This window comes from Schistocerca nitens, chromosome 5 (assembly GCF_023898315.1).
Source record: "Schistocerca nitens isolate TAMUIC-IGC-003100 chromosome 5, iqSchNite1.1, whole genome shotgun sequence".
Classification (NCBI taxonomy): Eukaryota; Metazoa; Arthropoda; class Insecta; order Orthoptera; family Acrididae; genus Schistocerca; species Schistocerca nitens.
Genome location: NC_064618.1, coordinates 17957375 through 17970578, shown reverse-complemented (window position 1 = coordinate 17970578; position 13204 = coordinate 17957375). Strand labels below are relative to the sequence as shown.

The following is a 13204-nucleotide window of genomic DNA, read 5'->3' as shown; positions in this document are numbered from 1 at the left end:
TCCAACGGACGTCCAGCACTTCCGAGTCCTCCTATCGGTCCTCACCGGTGGCCAACCCAGTTACTGCTCACACTGAGGTTGACCCCTCACCTCTGGTCGAGTGGGAGGTCGCCCCGGGGCGAAGCACGCGGCGAAAGACTTACCTGCCGGCCGCACGTAAGGCCTTCCCGGCTTGTCTGACGAACAGGTTCCAGGTGCTGTCTGTGGCAGACACTGTCGCTGAGCTAGATGCTGTCGGCTGTCCTCTTTCAGAGCAAACCACTCAGCCTGCACGATCGGGGCAATCACAGAGGGTGGGATTATTCGTAGTTGGGATCTCCAGCGTTAGGCACGTTATGCGGCCTTTTAGGGACTTTGCTGACAAGAAGGGAAAGAAAACCAATGTGCACTCCGTGTGCACACCGGGTGGAGTCATTCCAGATGTGCAAAGGGTCCTCCCGGATGCCATGAAGAGTACAGGCTGCAGCCAACTGCACGCGGTTGCTCACGTCGGTACCAATGATATATGTCACTTTGGATCAGAAGAGATTCTCTCTGGTTTTGAGCTGATAACACAAGTGGTAAAGGCTGCCAGTCTTTCTTTCAAAATGAAAGCACAGCTGACCATTTGCAGCATAGTCGACAGGACCAATTGCGGACCTCTGGTACAGATCTGAGTGGAGGGCCTGAATCAGAGGCTCAGACGGTTCTGCGAGCGTGAAGGCTGCAGACTCCTCGACTTGCGCCAACGGATGGTTGGGTTTCGGGTTCCGCTGGAATAGGTCAGATGTCCACTACACGCAGGAGGTGGCTACACCGGTAGCAGAGGCTGTGTGGCGTGGACTGGGCGGTTTTTAGGTTAGAGGGTCTCGGGAAAACACAAGAAGGGCTTCAGTCACAAAGGGTGCAAGCTGAGCACAGGAAGAAGGTAGATACAGCAAGATACAGCGACCATCGGTATAACAGGTGTAAATTGTCGTAGCTGTGTTGAGAAAGTACCAGAGCACCAAGTGCTAATACACTACTGGCCATTAAAATTGCTACACCACGAAGATGACGTGCTACAGACGCGAAATTTAACCGACAAGAAGAAGATGCTGTGATATGCAAATGATTAGCTTCTCAGAGCATTCACACAAGGTTGCCGCCGGTGGCGACACCTACAACGTGCTGACATGAGGAAAGTTTTCAACCGATTTCTCATACACAAAAAGCAGTTGACAGGCGTTGCCTGGTGAAACGTTGTTGTCATGCCTCGTGTGAGGTGGAGAAATGCGTACCATCACGTTTGCGACTTTGATAAAGGTCGAATTGCAGCCTATCGCGATTGGGGTTTATCGTATAGCGACACTGCTGCTCGCGTTGGTCGAGATCCAATGACTGTTAGCAGAATATGGAATCGCTGGGTTCAGGAGGGTAATACGGAACGCCGTGCTGGATCTCAACGGCCTCGTATCACTAGCACTCGAGATGACAGGCATCTTATCCGCATGGCTGTAACGGATCGTGCAGCCACGTCTCGATCCGTGAGTCAACAGATAGGGACGTTTGCAAGACAACAACCACCTGCACGAACAGTTCGACGACGTTTGCAGCATCCTGGACTATCAGCTCGGAGACCATGGCTGCGGTTACCCTTGACGCTGCATCACAGACAGGAGCGCCTGTGATGGTGTACTCAACGACGAACCAGGGTGCACGAATGGTAAAACGTCATTTTTTCGGATGAATCCAGGTTCTGTTTACAGCATCATGATGGTCGCATCCTTGTTTGAGACATCGCAGTGAACGCACATTGGAAGAGTGTACTCGTCATCGCCATACTGGCGTATCACCCGGCGTGATGGTATGGGGTGCCATTGGTTACACGTCTCAGTTGCCTCTTGTTCGCATTGACGGCACTTTGAACAGTGGACGTTACATTTCAGATGTGTTACGACCCGTGGCTCTACCCTTCATTCGATCCCTGCGAAACCCTACATTTCGGCAACGGCCTTGCCGCAGTGGATACACCGGTTCCCGTGAGATCACCGAAGTTAAGCGCTGTTGGGCGTGGCCGGCAGTTGGATGGGTGACCATCCAGCCGCCATGGGCTGTTGCCATTTTTCGGCGTGCACTCAGCCTCGTGATGCCAATTGAGCTACTCGACCGAGTAGTAGCTTCTTCGGTCAAAGAATACCATCATAACGACCTGGAAAGCGGTGTGCTGACCCCACGCCCCTCCTATCCGCATCCTCCTCGGAGGATGACACATCGGTCGGATGGTTCCGGTACGCCACTCGTGGCCTGAAGACGGAGTGAAATCCTAAATTTCAGCAGGATAAGGCACGACCACATGTTGCAAGTCCTTTATGGGCCTTTCTGGATACAGAAAGTATTCGACTGCTGCCCTGCCCAGCACGTTCTCCAGATCTCTCACCAACTGAAAACTTCTGGTCGATGATGGCCGAGAAACTGGCTCGTCACAATACGCCAGTCACTACTCTTGATGAACTGTGTTATCGTGTTGAAGGTGCATGGGCAGCTGTACCTGTACACGCCATCCAATCTCTGTTTGAATCAATGTCCAGGCGTATCACGGCCGTTATTACGGCCAGAAGGTGGTTGGTCTGGGTACTGATTTCTCAGGATTTATGCACCCAAACTGCATGAAAATGTAATCACATGTCAGTTCTAGTATACTATATCTGTCCAATGAATACCCGTTTATCATCTGCGTTTCTTCTTGGTGTAGCAATTTTAATGGCCAGTAGTGTCGAAAGCACTGATGCTCAAATCGTTATAGGCACTGAAAGCTGGCTAAAGCCGGATATAAGCTCAGCCGAAATTTTTGCGAACAGCCTAACGGTGTTCCGAAAGGATAGACTAAACACGATTGGCAGTGGCGTGTTTGTTGCTGTTAGAAGTCATTTAACTCGTCGCGAAATTGAAGTACATACTACCTGTGAGTTATGATGCGCAGAGGTTATTGTTGGCAACCGGGATAAAATAATAATAGGATCCTTTTAGCGACCTCCCAATTCAGATAATACAGTTGCTGAAAGGTTCAAAGAAAACTTGAGTTTGATTTCAAACTTGTAACCGACTCATACGATAATAGATGGTGGTGACTTTAATTTAGCCTCGATTTGTTGGCGAAAGTACATGTTTAATTCCGGAGGTACGCAAAAAAAATCATCTGAAAATTATTTCGAGCAGTTAGTTCACGAGCCCACGCGAATAGTAAACGGTTGGGAAAACACACTTGACCTCTTAGCAACAAATAATCCTGGATTAATAAAAAGTATCAAAACCGACACAGGGATTAGTGAACACAGGATTGCCGTAGCGAAATTGAATATTGTAATCCTCGAAAAATAAGCGAAAAATATACCTATTCAAAAAAGCAGATAGAATTCCACTTGACGCCTTCCTGAGAGACAATCACCACTCATTCCAAATTAATAGTATAAGGGTAGATCAGATGTGGCTTGAATTCAAAGAAATAGTATCGGCAGCAATTGAGAGATTTATACCAAATAAATTAACAAACGACGGAGCTGATCCTCCTTGATACACAAAACGGGTTAGAATACTGTTGCAGAAACAACGAAACAAACATGCCAAATGTAAACAGACGCAAAATCCCCAAGATTGGCGATCTTTTACAGAAGCTCGAAATTTAGCGCGGACTTCAATGCGAAATGTTTATAACAGTTTCCACAACGAAACTTTGTCTGGAAATCTGGCAGAAAATCCAAAGAGATTCTGGTCGTATGAGAAGTATATTAGCGGCAAGAAACAATCAAGGTCTTCTCTGCGCGATAGCAATGGAGATGCTATCGTGGACAGTGCTGCCAAAGCAGAGTTACTAAACACAGCCTTCCGAAATGCCTTCACAAAAGAAGACGAAGTAAATATTCCAGAATTCGAATCGAGAAATCCAACATGAGTAACGTAGAAGTAAATATCCTCGGAGTAGTGAAGCAACTTAAATCAATAAAAGCAAACGTTCTGGTCCAGACTGTATACCAATTAGGTTCCTTTCGGAGTATGCTGATGCATTAGCTGCATACTTAACAATAATATACAATCGTTCGCTCGACGAAAGATCCGTACCCGAAAACTGGAAAGTTGCACAGGTGACACCAACATTAAAGAAAGCTAGTAGGAGTAATCCACGAAATTACAGGCCCATATCGTTAACGTCGATATGCAGGAGGATTTTGGAACATATATTGTGTTCAAACACTATGAATTACCTCGAAGAAAATTGTCTATTGACACACAGTCAACATGGGTTTAGAAAACATCGTTCCTGTGAAACACAACTAGCTCTTTATTCAGATGAAGTTTTGAGTGCTACTGACGAGAGATTTCAGATCGAGTCCGTATTTCTGGATTTCCAGAAGGCTGTTGACACTGTACCACACAAGCGGCTTGTAGTGAAATTGCTTTCTTCCATAAGAACGCATTTTCAAACCAGTCGCGTATTTGTGGAATTCTGTCGAAATCCGCGTACGATCGTCTCAGTTACGTGACTGGATTTGTAATTTCCTGTCAGAGAGGTCACAGTTCGTAGTAACTGACGGAAAGTCATCGAGTAAAACGGAAGTGATTTCTGGTGGTCCCCAAGGTAGTGTTATAGGCCCTTTGCTGTTCCTTATCTATATAAACGATTTGGGAGACAATCTGAGCAGCTGCCTTCGGTTGTTTGCAGATGACGCTGTCGTTTATCGACTAATAAGGTCATCAGAAGATCAAAACAAATTGCAAACCGATTTAGAAAAGATATCTGAATGGTGCGAAAATTGTCAGTTCACCCTAAATAACTAAAAGTGTGAGGTCATCCACATGAGTGCTAAAAGGAATTCGTTAAACTTCGGTTACACGATAAATCAGTCTAATTTAAAAGCCTTAAATTCAGGTAAATACCTAGGCATTACAATTGTGAACAACTTAAATTGGCAGTACACCTAAAAAGTGTAACAGATCTGCTAAAGAGAATGCCTACACTACGCTTGTCCATCCTCTTTCAGAATACTGCTGCGCGGTGTGGGACCCTAACCAGACGGGACTGCGGAGTACATCGAAAAAGTTCAAGGAAGGGCAGCACGTTTTGTATTATCGCGAAATATTGGAGGGAATGCTGTCGAAAGCCGCATAGGATGGATGCTACACGAGAATGATTGTGGATAGCAAGCTGTGTGAATAGTATTTCCCTCCACAACGATTCAAACACGTTGTGGAGTCCATGCCTCGGCATGTTACTGCAGTTTTGGGAACTAACGGATGAATGACTCACTCCTATACACTCTGTAGTTAAATAACTCTTTGGAGTGTTTGTGGACAAGGGTTTTTTCGAGTTACATTTTGTGATTGTGGATAGCAAGGTGTGTGAACAGTATTTTCCTCCACAACGATTCAAACACGTCGTGGAGTTCATGCCTCGACAAGTTACTGCAGTTTTGGGAACTAACGGATGAATTACTCACTCCTATGCACTCTGTAGTTAAATAACTCTTTGGAGTGTTTGTGGACAAGGGTTTTTTCGAGTTACTTTTTGCCGACCAAGCAAAGTCTCTGGCTGTGTAGAGACAGCACTTCCAGAATAATGGACCTGTACGGCACTGGAAATAACAGCCTCAAACTATTAAAATCATATCTACAAAACTGCTAGAAAGTTGTGTGTAGTAGCGAAGAAATGTCCAGTACAGAACAAGTGGAGATACTTATTCTACAGGAATCTGTACTGGGCCCTTTTTCGTTCCTAATAATGGTTAAAGGCATGCCATCATTTATTAAATCCAGTACAGTACTACATGCACACGATACACCTTTTCTTCACGGTAGTAACGTTTTCAGTAGCCTTAGAACTTGTGGTGCAAAGACGATTCCTCAAGCATCCAGTTCGTTCAAACCAAATGGTTCTTGCTGAATGGAAACAAAAGCTCAGAAGATGATTTTCAATCCAAAAGGCAAGTTTCTGTCAGATGATGTAAGAAGCTATGTTAAGTTTTGGTGGTGTATTTAGATGATAAATTATATTTGGGGTCAATATGTAAAATACACTCTAATACAAAAAAAAAAAAGACACATCACGAAAGAAATATCCGAATCGGATGGAACTCGGCAGATGTGATGTACACGCCTCCACTGGTCACTGTGGCTCAATTAGAGGTGGGACTCAGCACTGAACAACTTTATTCCAGTCAATGAGTTTCCAACCAGAAGACATGTCTGGAAACGTCCCAGAGAACACTGTGACACCAACGTGACTGTTGTCCGCCATACTGCCCCATAACGACGAGTGACGGTCTGGGATATTATTTCTTTTCATTGCGAGACCCCTTTGGTTGTCTTCCGCGGCACCCTTACAGCACAGCAATAACCCCCCCCCCCCCCATTCTGTTGCTCGTTATGGCACGACGTCGTCTGTTTACATTTCAGCAAGATAACATCCGCCCGCACACAGCGACAGTTTCTATTGCTTGTCTTCCTGCTTGCCAGGCCCTATCTTGACCGGCAAGTTCGTCGGATCTCACCCCAGTTGAGCACGTTTGGAACAGGGCCGTAGACCAACTCGGAATTTTGACGAAGTAAGGTACCAGTTTGACAGAATTTAGTACGATAACACTTAGTAGGACATCCAGGAACTCTGTCAATCAGTACCAAGCCGAATAACTGCTTGCGAAAGAGTCAGAGGTTGACCAACGCGTTATTGTCATGATCAGTTTGTGAAGTTCTTTCTTTTGCATAAATCATTCATTTTTTCTGGAATTGTAATAATTTTTTGTCTGTACATATACAGCTACACGATTACCCTGCAATTCACAAATAAGTGCCTGACAGAGGGTTCATCGAACCACCTTCAAGCTACTTCTCTACCGTTGCATTCTCGAACAGCGCGCGGGAAAGACGGACACTGCAGCCGTCGTGTGCGTGCGTGCTCTGGTTCCTCTCGTTTCATCACGAACACCTTTCCTCCCTATGTAGGTGGGCGCCAACGAAACATTTTCACACTCTGATGATTGAAATTTCACGAGAAGGTCCTGCCGCAACAAAGAGAGCCTTTGTTTAATGATTACCTACCCCACTTCGGTTATCATATCCTTGGCACTCGCTACCATATTTCACGATAAATGCATAACGACTTGCCCTTCTTTGGAGTTTTTCGATATACTCCGGCAATCCTATCTAATGCGGATCTAAGTGTCACAGTCTTTGGTTTGGTTTCCCCACAACATAATCTGTGTGATCATTCCCGTTTAAGTCATTCGTAATTGGAAGCACAAAGTAGTTCATTGAGTTGACAGAGCTGAGACCGATGTGGTTCCTTTCAGCACTCGTGTGGACGACTTAACAATTTCAATTATTGTCAACAGTCACTTTCTCCAATTTGCAATTCGTTTCCATGATTTAATTACTTTACAAGACGGTAAATCACAGCATCATCTGCAAACAATCTGAGAGGGCTGCTCACATTACGTTCTAAATCGTTTATATAGATCAGTAACAGCAGAGGGTCTTTAATACTTCTTGGGACAAAGCCAGTTACTATTTCTCTTTTCTCGATTCGCTTTCCGTCACTTACTACGAACTGTGACATTTCTGGCAGGAAATCACGAATCCAGCCCCACAACTGAGACGATACTTCACAGGCACGCAATTTGATTTTAAGTACTTTGTGAGGAAGGATGGCCTTCTGGAAATCTAAAAATATGGAATCAATTTGACGTCCCTTGTCGACAGCACTCATTACTTCGCGGGAGTACGGGACTAGTTGTGTTTCACAAGAGCGATATTTTCTGAAACCGTGTTGGCTACTTGTCAATAAATTCTTCTCGGTAATTCATAATGCTCGAACATAGTATAAGTTCCAAAATCCTAGTAGTGCAAATCGATGTTAGTATGTGGGTCTGTAATTCAGCAGAGTGTTACTATTTCCTTTCTTGTGGAACTTTCTAGACTTTGGGTACTGATCTTAGGGTTTCATTGTGGAAACTATTGAAAGCACCTCACATGGAAGTTCGTTTTAATTTCGAGCCGCTGAAAAACTTCGCCAATTTTGGAGATTGTGCTTTCTTTTACATTTAAATTGCTTTTTTCGTTGCTTCTGCAACACTGTTCTGACCAGTTTTGTGTACCATCTCCTACTGATTTCTCTCATATATATGTCTCTGAATTGCCGTCGATATTACTTCTTTGAAATTAAACAACAGGTGTGCGCCTACATAGTCAAATTGGAAGGAGTGGAGACTGCCTCTTAGGAAGGTTTCTCTTTAAATAGATGTATTATGCGTATGTTCTGGATGCGCTTGTACGTCACAGTATACAACCTAGGTACAACAACCTTGTGGTCACTAATCCCTGTATGTCACGATGCACTAGACTTGGTCAGGATTTTTTGTTGCTAAGATCATGACTGTTTCCGCAACCACTTATACTTCGAGTGGGCTCCTGAACTAGTTGTTCTGATACAGCCTTCGGTACCATTATGGACGACGATTTATGCCTACTACAGAAGTTAAACATGTATTTTCGCCAACTTATAGAGGGTAGATTGAAATCACCACCACCTGTAATTGTATGAGTGGTGTGCCTGTTTGAAATGAACTCAGTTTCCTTTGAATTCTTCAGTAATTGTATCATCAGAGTAGGGGATGTCGGTAAAAGAAACCAATTACTAATTTATTCCGGTTGCCAAATATAGCATCTACTCATACAAGTCACAGGAAAGATTTGCGAGGGCTATCCAGAAAGCAGGGAACGTTTCCGCCTGACGCCGATCGCGTATATTGTGGTATGTGCGTGCTGGGCAGCTCAGTCGGAATCCATCCGTGACAGTGGGAAAGTCTCTGCGAGTCTGGTTTTTTCGATATTCGAATTTGAAATGTGTGCTGCAATCGAAAATCCCGCCAATTGTGAGGTGCGGTCTGTGATAGGGTTTTTGTTGGCAAAAAACCTAAAACCCGTAGAAACTTACCGTGAACTGTGCGAAGTGTGCGGGGACAACGTAATGAGTGAATGTTCCGTCCGGAAATGGTGCATTCGGTTTAAAAATGGCCGAACCAAAGTTCATGATGAAGAGAAGAGTGGACGCCCGAGCATTGTGACTGACGATCATGTCGCTAAAGTTCAAACGATTCGTGAAAACTGTCGCTTCACAATAACGGAGCTTTAACTTTCTTTTCCAGAAGTGTCATGGATTTTCTTGTTTGAAATTGTCACTCAAAAACTAGGCTACCACAAGTTTTGTGCGGGATGGGTGCTTACAAAGCACCATAAAGAACAGCGAATGGGGGCAACGTTGACTTTTCTGGAGGCCTACCACAAACCTGGTGGTTCATTACTGTACCGAATTGTAACCGGTGACGAGACTTGGCTGAAACACGTCAATTGCCAGACAAAATTACAGTCCATGGAGTGGGGGTACACAAGGTCGCCCAAAAACCAAGAAAATGTTTGCAAACCTTGCTAGAAAGGACCTTGATGGCGACAGTGTTTTGAGATAGCAAAGTGTGCTTCTTATTGATTTTCTCGAACGTGGAGCAACCATAAATTATGTCCGGTACTGTCAAACTTTGCACAGCCTTAGAAGAGCAGTTCAAAACAAACGCCGAGGAAAGCTGACGTCCAAAATTTTGTTTTTGCACGACAATGCCCGATCTCACACGGCAAACCGCACTAAAGAACTCCTTAATTCATTCAAATGGGAAATTTTCTTTCATCTTACTCCAAGCGACTTCCACTTGTTTCCCAAGATGAAGAACTGGCTCGCAACGCAGCACTTTGATGGCGACGCGGAACTCCAGCCGGGCGTGACCCACTGGCTGAAGTGTCAGACGGCATAATTTTATGACAAAGGTCTTCCAAAGCTTGTCCACCGCCTCGATGTGTTTGGTGACTATGTGGAAAAATAGTTTGTCAGTCGCTCTTTCAGACGTATATAATAAAATTTATTTCTTGTAGATAGTTTTTTTAATGCCAAAACGTTCCCTATTTTCTGAATAGCCGTCGTAGTTCAGTTCACTATAAGTAAACTACTACTGACAGCAATTAATACTCCAGCACCAATTGTATTTCATCTATCCTTTCTGAAGCGGTTAGATCCTTTGTAAAAATTTCGGCAGGACTCATTTCTGCCTTTAGCCTGCTCCCCGCCGGTATAACTATTTGAGATTCAGCGTGTGGAATAAGTTCTTTCCCAACGCAGCTATGGCAGTTTGCAATTGCAATATCGATTGTTGCTATGTGCACCATTTCCTGTATTTATTCTGCCCTCTTTGAAACTGAAACCTTTTCAGTTCTTTTCCGAGCCGCTCTAAGCTAAAAAACCGCCCAGACAGCCCCAGTTACCTGTGTAATCCCTTTCTTTGTGTAGTGGATCACTGACCTATTTCACGGAACCCGGAAACCAACCACCCAATGACGCATGTCGAGGAATCTGCAGCCCCCAGCTCTGTACAGAAGGACCACAGTAAGTTCTGTTGACAATGCTGCAAATGGTCAGTCTTTACCACTGCACCTAGCCAGCCGAAACCAGAAATGATTTCTTCTGATCCCAAGAGACACACGTCAGTAGTACCAACACGAGCTACCATCTGCAATTGGCTACACCCTGTGCTCTTTATGGCATCTGGAAGCATCGATTACACATCTGGAACGACTCCATATACAGATTGCACACTGTAGTACCCCCCCCCCCCCCCCCCCCCCGTTGTTGGCAGCTATATCCCTAAGGGGACCCATTATGCGCCTAACGTTGGAGCTCCCAACTACAAGTAAAACCACACTCTGTGAATGCCCAGATCTTGTGGCCCGAGAGGCTTCCTCTATAATGGGGCGAGCGACTTGATCTGTCTTGGTGACTTTGTGAGCCCAAAACCTGTTCCTCAGACGAACTGGGGAGGCCCTTCTATTGGACCCCTGGAAAGTCGCTGCTGCAAAACATTGGAAAGGCCTCCCAGTCGACTGCAAGTGAGGGGCCAACCTGAGTGTGGGCAGTACCCAGAAGCTAGACCAATCGGGGGACTCGGGGGACGTGCCAGGCGTCGCTCGGATCTCCTTGTGCGGCCCCCACAAGCTGCGTGAGTGAAGCCAATGGCGGCTGAAGCTGTGAGCTAGGGGTCGCCAACTGAGCTCTCAGCTAAACACAGCAGTCACAGTTCCTACCCGTGCTAAAGACAGCCTGATAAATAAATAAACATGCACGAAATATTGGAGCTGCAGCTAAAGACCACTGATGAAATTTAAGTTATGTCGCTTCTTAGGAGAGGCTGTCTCAACACACACTACATGTACATTACATCTGTCGATTTTCGATTAGTGATAAATTGCATACAATAATTTATTTGTTAAGGTATCTTATGGATTGTGTACCTGAAATATATTTCAAAAAATTCTATTTTTCATTTTTTGAAATTATAATATTCGAGAACGCCCATACGATAGTTTGTAGGGGTAGGGGCGAACAGGGGGAGGGGAGTATGAAGTACTTTTAATAATTTGGAAAACGAATGGCGACCATAAAAAAGTTCCAGTTCTGACACTATTAGAAACCGGCGTAATACCGATTTTTAAATCATTGTCCTGAAAGAAAAACGCCTGACTACACTGTTTGTCTTCCTTTCCTAGAGAGCTAAGGGGAGGGCTGGGGGCGCGTACGCCCAGAAGAAAGCTACTAGGGAAATCATATGAGGCGCTCTGTACACTTGCTGGTCAGTGTTCAGGTCGTGGTCATAGTCTTTTGTCTTTCAATCGATATTTTTTCGGTGTATCTGATAATATTCTGATAAACATAATACTTTTGTTTTCCCTTTTTTGAAGCAAACCATCATCATCATTGGGTTGTCTGCCTTGCGGCAAGTTTTGACTGCATAGCCCTCCATGCTTCTCTGTCTTCTGCGTTCCTCTTCATTCTTTGGTAGCCTCCTTACGGCCTGCTGACATCATCCAGTATCTGGAACGTTCTTCTGCCCTTCTCCCTCTTTCCCGGAACGAAACAATCAGTTGCCTCTACTAGAAGGCAATCTCTCCTTAGATTGTGGCCTGCTCAGCTTAGTTTCCTGTACTTCACCATCAGCAGCCTCCTCCGTTCTTCTCCATCTCTCCTCAGTACTTCTTCATTCCTGACTTTATCAGTCCAGCTGATCTTCTCCATTCTACGCCATGTCCACATTTCACAAGCTTCAATTCTCTTCTCATTCTGCTTTCTCAAAGTCGACGTTTCTGTTCCAGACAAGGCCACGCTCCATATTAAGCACTTAACCAGTCGCTTTCTTAATTCCTTGTTTAAACAACTGGCTAGGAGTCTTCTCTGCTTTTGGAGTGCCTCGTTCGCCAGAGCCATTCTCACTTTGATATCTTGTTGGCAACCCGTGACAAAACGTCGGAAGATGTAATTAATAAGCAGATAAGTATATATAATATATTGACAGTTATTTTCATCATGGTACAATGTACAAAAATACACCTAAAGTATATTATTGCGTAATCCTAACTGAACGTCTGTTCGTGAGTGTTCTCAGTCAGTGGAGTGAAACTAATTATAGAAACAGGCAAAACTTGAATATTTCTTGCGGCCTGTGCAACAGGCGAACGAAATCTCGCCGCGTTGTGCATATTTTCCGTACATTGTCAGTGGAAAACATATACCCTATGTCATCAAAAGTATCCGTACACCCCCAAAAACATACGTTTCTCATATTAGGTGCATTGTGGTGCCAGCTACTGCCAGGTACTCCATGTCAGCGACCTCAGTAGTCATTAGACATCATGAGAGAGCAGAATGGGGCGCTCCGCGGAACTCACGGACTTGGAACGTGGTCAGGTGATTGGGTGTCACTTGTGTCATACATCTGTACTCTTAAACATCCCTAAGTCCACTGTTTCCGATGTCATAGTGAAGTGGAAAGGTGAAGGGACACGTACAGCACAAAAGCGTACAGGCGCCGACCTCGTCTGTTGACTTAAAGACACGGTACACAATGTGGCGATCTGATGGCAGGGTGTGAGTGTGGCGAATGCCTGGTGAACGTCATCTGCGAGCGAGTGTAGTGCCAACAGTAAAGTACGGAAGCGGTGGTGTTACGGTGTGGTCGTGGTTTTCATGGAGGGGGCTTGCACCCCTTGTTGGTTTGCGTGGCATTACCACAGCAGAGGCCTACATTGTGTTTTAAGCATGTTTTAAGCTCCTTCTTGCTTCTCACTGTTAAAGATCACTTCGGGGATGGCGATTGCATCT

At 44.9% G+C, this 13204-nt stretch overlaps 1 protein-coding gene and 1 pseudogene across 5 annotated transcripts in view; both read left to right on the top strand.

Annotated features, from left to right (window-relative positions):
• LOC126260117 (neurexin-1a) overlaps positions 1 to 13204 on the top strand; it is a 2420624-nt gene that overhangs the window by 2134579 nt on the left and 272841 nt on the right. The gene's annotated exons all lie outside the window — the stretch shown is intronic.
• On the top strand, positions 1965 to 2081 carry LOC126261096 (5S ribosomal RNA; annotated as a pseudogene).